Below are 11,645 nucleotides of genomic sequence, written 5' to 3'. Positions count from 1 at the left end.
ATGTAGTTTATATGTAGATGCTGTCTTACAGCCAACCACTGTCATCTAAATAAAAATGATACATCTAAATATACAGATGGTGAGTATGAGAAACTTGCTAAATTTGAATAGCATTATTTCCCATTGAAGAAGGTGAAAAATAGAGAAAAAAAATCACTGTGAATCCATGTAGATATATTTATATGAAGAAGATTTTTCTTCTGGCAACATCCACAAAAGATAAAATGCTATACTATTTGGAATTTATCAAAGCTTTAGTTCTTGATATATGCTCCACTGTACATCAATAATTAGTATATAGATAAAGTCAACTTTTATGGGAAGCAGTAGATATTCCTACTGTAATTTAACTGATTTATTTTGTAATAAGATTAATACAGTACCTAAGTAATTGCTGCTTTGTGTAATAGTTGTAATAAACAAGACAAAAGATAATGCTGATAATGATGAAACTCTCGTCAGTATTTATATGACCCAGCAATTGAAAACATATGTTTATACAAAACTTTTTATGAACATTTATAGTAAAGCTATTATAATATCCAAAAGTGTAAACAATCCAAATGTTCATTAACTTATCAAAGGTTTAATGGATTAATAAATGCAGCATATCAATATAATGAAATAGTCTTTATAAATAAAAAAGAATGAAACTCTATTGTATATTATACAATATAAATGAACCTTGAAAACACCATGCCGAATTTAAAAATCCAGTCACCAAACACCACTTATTTTATGATTTAATTTCTATTAAATGTTTATTATAGGAAAACCCAAATATACAGGGAAATAGATTAGTGGTTGCTAGAGTTTTGGAGGAAAGGTTAACTAGAATTGACTGCTAATCAGAATGAATTTTTCTTCTTACAGTAATGAAAATATTCTAAAGTTAGATAGTGATAATGGTTGCACAACTTTTTGAATATACTATAAACCAGAAATTTATACACTTAAAAATGGTGAATTTTGTGACATATAAATTATATCTCAATTATATCATTGTGCAAAATTTGTGCAATGTCCAACACGGTGACTTCATATTTTGGGATATGGAAATTATTTTTTTATTTTATTTTGGGGGATAGTGTCTCAATCTTTTGCCCAGTGCAGTGGTGCAATCTTGGCTCACTGCAACCTCTGCCTCCCAGGTTCAAGCAATTCTGCTACCTCAGCCTCCCAAGTAAGGAAAGTTTTTTTTATAAAGTACTTGTTATTCTAAATCTTAAAATATTTTTTTTTATTTTTAAATGAATTCATAATAAGATGTTTAAATGTTTGTATTCTAATTTTTTTTATTATACTTTAAGTTCTGGGGTACATATGCAGATCGTGAAGATTTCTTACATAGTTGTACATGTGCATGGTGGTTTGCTGTACTCATCAACCTGTTATCTACATTAGGTACTTCTCTTAATGCTATCTCTCCCCTTTCCCCCCCACCCCCTGACAGGCCCTGGTATGTGATGTTTCCCCAACTGTACCTATTTGTTCTCATTGTTCAATTCCCACTTATCAGTGAGAACATGATGTGTTTGTTTTTCTGTTCCTGTGTTAGTTTGCTGAGAATGATGGTTTCCAGCTTCATCCATGTCCCTGGAAAGGACACAAACTTATTCTTTTTTTTTTTCTAATTGCATTTTAGGTTTTGGGGTACATGTGAAGAACATGCAAGATTGTTGCATAGGTACACACATGGCAGTGTGATTTGCTGCCTTCCTCCCCATCACCTATATCTGGCATTTCTCCCCTTGCTATCTCTCCCCAACTCCCCACCCTCCGCTGTCCCTCCCCTATTTCCCCCTGACAGACCCCAGTGTGTGATGCTCCCCTCCCTGTGTCCATGTGTTCTCATTGTTCATCACCCACCTATGAGTGAGAACATGTGGTGTTTGATTTTCTGTTCTTTTGTCAGTTTGCTGAGAATGATGGTTTCCAGGTTCATCCATGTCCCTACAAAGGACACAACTCCTCGTTTTTGATGGCTGCATAATATTCCATGGTGTATATGTGCCACATTTTCCCTGTCCAGTCTATCATCATTGGGCATTTGGGTTGGTTCCAAGTCTTTACTATTGTGAATATTACTGCAATAAACATATGTATGCATGTGTCTTTACATTGGAATGATTTATAAAGGAAATTTGGGATATATACCCGGTAATGTTATTGCTAGGTCAAATGGTATTTCTGGTTCTAGATCCTTGAGGAATCGCCACACTGTCTTCCGCAATGGTTGAACTAATTTACAATTCCACCAACAGTGTAAAAGCATTCTAATTTTAAGTATGGAAAATATCAACAACTCACCGAAACATCACACATTTGGCACCCTTACTAATTTATAACTTGTATAAAGAGAATTTCTGAGACCAAATCTTTTAAGAACTTTGTTTTCTATTTTTCAGGATGTCTGTTAGCTTGTATATAGGAGATTAGGACAAGTAGACTGTCTTCTTGAACATTTCCACACCCTCCCCAACAGGAAAGGTATGGATCACAATTAAGATACTTAGTTTCGTCTTTCTCAGTTATATAAACTACTTGATTCAGTCATCAGATAGAAGAATCTTTTACGGATACTTCATGTATAATATTCTATAACACTTAGTTATATCACGATTCTCTCACACAACGTACCTCATCCTCACCACATCCCAGTAAGATAGTAAAATTCCTCTGCATTAATCCAGCACTATTGTAAACATTGAAGGAGAATAAAAAGTGCAGAATGGAAGGCTCTATTTTCTAGGAATTGAAAATTTTCTAAAAAGGAAATTTTAACACCCAGTTATGATACAAGTAATTGGTTAAATGTAATCATACGATAAATTGAAAAAAATGAATGTCACTAAATTTCAGAGACAGGATGAAAGGTTCTTTTACATGTCAGGATTGTATTTCACTCAATAAGGAAGAATTAAGGTCAGATAGATAAGAGGAAGCATGTGTTGAAGTGTGTATGAGGAGTGGGATGGAAAATGATTTATTCTGTTTGAGATATATTTAGGTAAATTTATCTTATTGCATTCCAGTAAAGGCATCTGATAGGCTGCTTCATAAACTTATTTGAAGTTCAGAATATATACTATGTGGGAATTTTGATCTAAAAATTATTTGGTTGTTGAAGTTATAGAAGATGATGAAAGGAAAACATGAAGAGTTGAAGAAAAACAATATATGAAATCTTGCAAATCACCAAAATTTTAAGAATAAGCAGATGTTAAGTAGAAGTCTACATTTTCATGTTCTACAAACTCTATATATATATATATATATATATATATATATATACTCTGATCAGACTAAATTAAAATAGTGAATTTAGATTAAACATGATAAGCCTTTCTATATAGACATTTCTTTGAACACTCCATGAAGTCCCTCTGGAACTTAGGTAAAGACAGAATTTTCTGGTTATGCTCCAAAATTTTTTTTTCACAGCAATAATGAAACACATTTTTAAAATAAATTATTTTGCTCAACACAAGTACATCATATATTGACATGGGTCTGATACGTAGAAACCTGCTAACAAATAATGTGAAATGCAAGATTATATTTTAAGTAAATGGTCAGAAAAATAAAAATAGAAAAAAAGACAAGTTTTATTTTGTCTTTTTCTAATTTTGGATGATATATGTGAATACTATGGAGAATTTCTGAAATTAATTATTTTTAAATTTGTTTTCAGGATATAATTTATAAAGCTGACTCAGCTACCAGAATATAGACTTAAATGCTTGAATCTATATCCCCTAAAGATATTGGATCTCAGCCATAAATTGGGGAGAAATGACAAAGGTCTTTTCAATTTAAATCAGATAAGAATAGCACCCTGCCTTTTTCTCTTTACAGACTTCTAAATATATGGTGAGATATGGGTATAATAAAACACATTTAGATGATTCTTGCACCTGTAAGTCAGAATAATTTGGTAAGAGAGATCTTTGAATTTGCAGTCAAAACAACTAAGTTATAATTCTGCATTATTCTTCTCTAGCGTATGCTCATGAGTGATATATGTATGTATATACACATATATACATACAGACACATATATGTATATAAAAATAGAAATGCTTAACTCTTAGATTGTTTTGAATCAGATAAAATTGTATATCTGTAATCACTTTTTAAGCAAATACAGTTATGTTGTTTATTGACTACAACACAGTCTTTTAATAAATAGAAACCCAGATTCAGAGAGAATAAGACATATTTCATTGTCCCTCCTGGTTGTCAGGGAGCTGTCTGCTTTTGGTCAGTGAGGAATGGAAAAGATATTGTTAGTGCTTTTATAGTCCTTGGAATTATGAAGTAAATAAAGGCAGAAGGAGTCATAGTAGTAACCATGGATTAAATCCAATAAATAGATTAGAAACACATATTTCTATTAGGTACTACACTATTGTTTCTGGAAAATATGAACATACAATTGAGTAAAACATGGATTCTACACTTATGTTTCATAATTGTAATAACATAGCATATTAACACCTAATCATAGTCAAGTTTAAATATAATAGTTGTACAGGTATGGACAATATGATATATTAGTAAAAGAGATACTTTGTAATTCAGGGGATTAAAAACAAAATTTAAAAAAATTTTTGTCTTCAATGTCTTTGACACACAGATATTAGCAGTTCAAAAAAAGACATTTTAGGCAGAGACTGACAAAACAGCCTGCCAATGTCATGGCAAGTGGGCAGTTTGGTTGTGTTCCACTATTTCATTACTGGAAGACGAAGACTGATTAAAAGCGCAGCTGGAAATATAGATTGAAACTGCATTGCATTATCCTGAATAACTTATTCTGGATATGAAAACAGGTCACTGAAAATTTTAGAAGACTATGGTAACATAATCAAATATATGGTGCAAAAATAATTTGGTCATCAGTGGGTAGGATAATATAAAAGGAAAAAAGGAAAAAGAAACTAGAGAAAATGATAATATTTGAACATTTTCCTTTTAGTTTAGATCAGGGTTTTCTGTTTATAAATTGTAAAAATTCAGGTACAGGATTCATGTTTTACTTAATTATTTTGTTCTGTTTTACTAAGACACTGTTATCAGGAATATTTTGTGTTCTGTGAAATATGATAACATACACTTGAGAAATACTGTGTTCTTTCAGAGATTCTGTAATAGAGAATTGTAAGTAGTGTTAAAAACTCAAAGAAATCCTAAAGTGAAATGTCTGGAAAACTTTTATTACAGTACATGTATTGATGTACTTGAGATCACCAGTTAGAAAATTGTCCTGTGCAAGACAATGAAAGAAACCAGGACATCAGGAGTAGGAAGAGAAAAAGGATATGAACACAGGCAATACTGTGAAAGTAAAATACGTAGGATTTAGCTATTGATTCACAGTGGAAGATAAAGAAAGGAAAGAATCAGAGGCAAATTGATATCCCTAGCAGAAGCCTTCTTAGCAGCACCTATTTCAGAGTTATTGGTATTTTGTTAACTTTCTTAGTTTGCTTTATAGCCCCTGAAATTTGCTCAGTCTTTGTAGATGTAAGGATAAGAAATATATTCCATGTTTTCTTCCTGATACAAAACACAGAACAGCTATTTCCTTAGGATATTTTAAAATAGAACAGCTATTTCCTTAGAATATTTTAATGGAAAATTAGATTACACTTAAATATAGTAAAACCAATTATGTTCACTTGTAAAATAAACTACGCATTATTATTTTTCAAGCTATTTATATATCTATATATAGATATAGATATAGATAAAAGCATATAAATATTTTGTAACATTTTGTAGTTACCACATATTTCTTATCCATATTTATTTCCTCCTTTTTCCTTACTAATAGAAACAAATTTTATTCCCAGATAAAATTGATGTCTTTTATTTCTAGCAGCTATTGCTATAACACATGATATGTTTCTGGCCATTATATATTTGCAGAAGTTATTGGTGCAATATGTGTATACACATACATCCGTATGTATTATGCATGCATGTAGGCATGCATGTTTATATCTACCTATCTACTCATCCTATGAGAGATTTTCTAATACATTTTGCTCTTTATCTTTCTCCCTTTATCTCTTTTTCCAAATTGGAACTTGGTTACATGGACTAGAATTGAAATAGCCATCTTGAGACAATGAAGAAAAACGCCACAAGCTAAGAAAGATTCAGGAGGAACACAGGTATTTTTGATTCTTTGAGTATTATCTCCAGTTCTGTATGTTTAAGTCACAGATTTTTAAATCATGTATATCTCACTAATAAATGCTATATATGAATCTAATAATATTAGTCTGAAACATGAAATGGTAGAATAATTATAATATGTATATACCACAAATAACCTGCTTATCGCTAATGAGACACAGCATGGTTCAATAGTTCCAACACTAATTTAGGAGTCATAAGCTTTAGTATCTTATGTCAGTTCAAGTTCTAGTCTGTCACTCATGCAGCAGCTGTAAAATGGAGATACAATCTAATAAAATAATTAAGCTAAATGATTATATAAATTTGTTATAATTAGGCTACAAGCAGTAAAAAGAAAGCATTAGTTATTCAAATGTGACTGAATGGATATTTTATTACATATTGTTTTCAATGTAATAATATCTTATGAATGTATATGGAAGATTTCACAGATCTGATTAAAAAGTTCAAACCGATTTTAGAAATTAATAAATCTGGCCATGGGAAAATTAACAAATTTTACAACCCTAAGCTTTTATGCATAATTCAGCAACTTGGTAGTTAACTGAATTTTAGCTGTTAAATCTATCTGAAAATCAACTCATATACCCATCACAGTTGAGAGAATAAAATTAAATCAGAATTTAACATTTTTAAATGTTTTAGAGAATGCAGTGTATGAATTTTGCCACATCTGAGTTAACTTTAAGAATACCTTTGTTTCATAATAGTAATGGTTATTTTAGGAGTCAACTTGACTGGGCTAAGGGATTCCCAGAGAGCTGCTAAAGTACTCTTTCTGGGCATGTCTGTGAAGGTGTTTCTGGAAGAGATTGGCATTTGAGTCAGTGAATTGAGTAAGGATGACTTGCTCTCACCCAATGTGGGTGAGCACCATCTAATCCACTGAGGGTACAGATAAAACAAAAAGTCAGAGGAAAGGTAAATTTACTTCTGCCCATCCCTCCTCCTCCCCTTGTCTGGATCTAAGACACTGTTCTTCTGACCTTGGACATTAGAACTCCAAGTTGTCCAATGTTTGGACTCCAGAACTTGCATCAGTGGCTTGTCAGATGCTTAGGCCTGCAGCCTTAGACAGAGTGCTATACCATCAACTTGGTTTTGAGGTCTTCACTTAGACTGAGACATATTACTGGATCCCTGGTCCTACAATTTGCAAACAACCTATTATAGAACTTCTCAGCCTCCATAATTCTGTGAACCACCTCCTCTAACAAATATTCTCTCACTGACCTCTATTGATCAATAGATCTATCTATCCATGTATCCATCCTATTGGTTTTGTTTCTCTGAAGAATCCTAATACAAAATCATTTTTAATTTTGCCTTTTTAAACTTTATTGAGGTATAATTGATGTATAAAATTGCACGTCTTTAATATATATATTTTGATGAACTTGGACATATGTATACATCCATGATACTAACACCATAATCAAAGTATTAAAGATATCCATTACCTCCAAAAATGCCCTTATCTTCTTGTGTGTGCACGTGCATGTGTGTGGTAAAAGCACTCATGGTGAGACCTATGCTTTTAACTTATTTGAAAATGTACAATACCATATTGTTAATTACAGGTACAAGGTTTTACAGCAGATCTTTAGAACTCATTCACCTTGCATAACTGAAGCTTCTTGATTACGTCTGTTACTGCAAGTTAAAAGCAATATAAAATCAAACATGGGAAATTTTATTCTATTTTTGGTATATAAAGTTTTTATTTTTAGAAGTTAATACTTTAAGTGACCACACTTTAATGAAGCTCATTCAAATCGTAATGAAAATACAAGGCAATTCATAAAATTACTTTGTTCTATCAAATTTGATCTTAGAAGAAACTATATTTTGTGAGAAAACATTGTGCTTATTTAGCACTTTCTCTCCAAACTCATGAATTACATCTTTTAAAAAATATCTTTAGTATAGTTTTGCATTTATTTTGTGTGCATTTTAAGAGTGTATTATAGTCTCATCAAGATTAAACATGTACATCATATATTTGTCTATTTAAGCATTTTAAAATTCAAATGAATATTTTCCTCTTAACATGTTATAGAATTTTTATACTGAATAGAGGATCTTAGAGATTCTCCACCATACCATGAGATGCATGCAGCTTCACCATCTCTGATGCAGATTTCATGAACATATAAATATGTAAGAATTTAGGACTGACTTACTCAACTGACATTATATTATTTTTTGTTCATTCTTTTGAATATCAAATCAACACAGAGAATCAGAAGTAGTCTACTGTTAATTTGCACAATAAAATATGACTTTTTAAAGTTTATTTCTTCTGGTATATACCTCTGAAACTCTAAATAGATAGCAGTATAGTATCTTGAAATAGTAATTGTTTGCTTACTTTTTGGCATTTTGTGTAATTACTCAGAGGCACTTATTACACTGTCTGCAGGAGAAGGCCATGTGCAGTGGCTCACATCTGTAATCTTAGCACTTTGAGAGGCCGAGGTGGGTGGATCACTTGAGCTCGGGAGTTCGAGACCAGAATGGCCAATATGGTGAAACCCTGTTGCACACACACACAAACACACTTGGACTGAGCCATGTTATTGGCCTGCTGGGTTTGTCTACAATTTGCAAGCAACCTATCATAAACCTTCTCAGCCTCCATAATCTAGGGAACTAGCTCTCCTCATAAATCTTCTCTCAAATATCTCTGTCTATTCTATTACTTTGATTATTTTTCTACAAAGAAAAAACTCCTTTGATTCTTGGATTCTTATTCTCCTAGGAAAATTCTGAAGTTGGTTCTTTTTATACAAGAAGAATCCTAACTGTACATAGCTGGACATTGTTCTTTGCATTTTAAATGAACCTTGGATATTTCTAAAATAAGGACACAAAATTAATTTTACCATCACTCTGTGTCATGCCTTTACATACATATACTTTCCTTAAAAATGTTCCATATTTATTCTCATAATATTTACTATAATTTTTCTTTGCTAAATTTAGTTCAAAATTTTTTTTTAATTTTAATCATTATTCAGCAATAAAAATTGTTTGTTTTAAAATTATTCAGGGATTTTAAGACATAATAAGTCAAAGATGGATACTTTTTCACAGTATTGAACTCAAAACTTGCAACAACTACCTGATTCAGAACAAATACAGCTTTGTTTTAGTGTTGGGAAAAGCAGCAAAGGAAAAAGGACTTACATAGTGCCTACATACATTGGTTATGAGTAACATATAAACAACGAACAGCAAACTGTGGAAGGCCACAGGAGGCCTCTGAGGAGGAAGGCCTCTCCATGCCTCATGTTCTGGTGCAGGGTGACCTACACCCTTCCCATAAACATTGTGCTCAAGGATATAAAACCCCTTCATAGCACTATGAGGTAGCCAGACTTGTAGGCTCCTTGTAAGGTCATGTTCCACCAGCTGTACATAGATAATAAGCTAAAGGCAACCACATGTTCTTGGTTTGTGAAATTCCCAAACCACCACTGTTATCAATCCTTAGGATGAGACACCAATTCTGGTTCACTGATTCTCTTCTGGCTCACTGAGTCACTCCACCCCACCCTATAGATCAAAGTTATTGTAACCAATGAATAGTGTGGATGATCAGAGCTTGGGGCCTTCACTGCCTCCAGTAATAAGTGATGGCCCCCTGGTCCCATTTTTCATCTGCCCTTTTCTCATTCCTTTGCCGCCACCAAACTCGGGGTACCCATGGTTGATGTAGGGCTGGTTTCCCACATTCTGGTGCCCAACATGTGGGGCTCATGGATCCCTACATTCTGGTGCCCAACATGGGGCAGGCTCAAGAATTTTGGTGAAGGCACGCCTGAGCATGATAAACTGGAGGAACTACAGACAAAGAAACCCCGAGGACAAAACTAATCAGTGCTATGGGTAGGTAGGCTTGGGAAGTATACCAAGTAACAATGGGAAGTACCTCTTAAGAAGAGGACAAGTTAGTATTAGTTGCTTGCTCTGTCATTTATTTTCAATGAATCTGTGCTTTCTTACTTCGTTCTTCTGTTGCTTTCTTTGTCTTTCATTGCTTTATAAAGAAGGAGCTGAAAAAAAAGGAGTCTGTCAACTCCTCCTCAGTATTTTATTAAACATTGGTCAGATCCGCCTAACCTTCCTTCCTTAGAGAAATCAGAGGTCGTTTCAAAAGTGAAACTTGCTGCTCCAGCAGCAGCATTCAAGCCAAACAGGCTTAGCTTAAGGACAGCTGCTGCTCAGGCAGGGGAGCAAGCAGCACAAGCAAAACGTAAACAGCAGGCAGCAGCTGGGCAGGGCCAGGTTCAGATACCTACACACTGCTCTCTGCAGGTGTCCCACAGTAAAGTTTTGTGTGTTCTTTGTAAACAAATAACATCCCAAATTGTAATTCTTTGCTAAAATTTAAGTAAAATTTAAGGATTCGTAAGACCTTTAAATGTGGTTCTTTTAAAATATGATTTAAGCAATAACCTCTGAAAAAAAAATTACAGCTAGCCCATAAATTAGTAAGGAGCAATTAAAAGTGAGCCATATAGCTTTGCTCCTCAGTAGAAAAGAATTTCCTAATTAACTGATAAGTTGCAAAACCTGCTTAATATCTTTAAAGGCAAACTACTGGAACAAGCTTTATTTACCCTTAATTTTATAAATTTAGATAATAAATTTCAATAAGCTATAAGAGAAGGCCCATAAATTAGTTAAATAGCAATTAAAAGCAAAGCATGTAAAACCACACCCTTTAAAGAAAAACTTGAAACCAAATAAACATTAATGTTGAGACCCATGATACACAATACATTACTGACATATGAATAGTCTGTATATGCATTTTTATAATAATATTGTGACTATATTTTGTAATGGCTGAAATTATGATGTGTAGATATGTCTTATATGCACCACTAGGAGATAATTGAAAAGGAAAATTATGTCAGGGTAGAAATTACCTTCAAAATATGCACACACCTATTTCTTTTTCCTTAATCAATTTTCTATATTGTATTATTTTTTATACTTATTAATTTAAACAGAATTTTAGAATTCATATCTTATAAATTATTCTAATTTTCTTGCTTATATGCAAATAAGTTAAAATATGCTGACTACAATAGAATGATAGGTCAGGACTATTTGTCTCAATCTACATTTCTGGAAAAAATGGCAGTAAATTTAATTGCAGTATATTGTAATTTAAACCATAATATCATAAAGTTAACAATATCTTCCCCATAATTTTTTTCATGTTTCAAAAAACTATTATTTTATATATATGTATATAATGGCTTATAATTTAATTTCATTCAATATATGCGAATTTAATTTTACTAAAATTTGTAATCCAATTTTTTCCTGTTCTTATATGTATATAATTTTATTTAAATATAAATTAGTTATTATAGACTTTCACTTCCCAAAACTTCTATTTTGGTCCAAAGACTTTGTCA

The sequence above is a fragment of the Cebus imitator genome, unplaced genomic scaffold (assembly GCF_001604975.1).
Source record: "Cebus imitator isolate Cc_AM_T3 unplaced genomic scaffold, Cebus_imitator-1.0 Scaffold69, whole genome shotgun sequence".
Classification (NCBI taxonomy): Eukaryota; Metazoa; Chordata; class Mammalia; order Primates; family Cebidae; genus Cebus; species Cebus imitator.
This window is presented reverse-complemented; position numbering follows the sequence as displayed.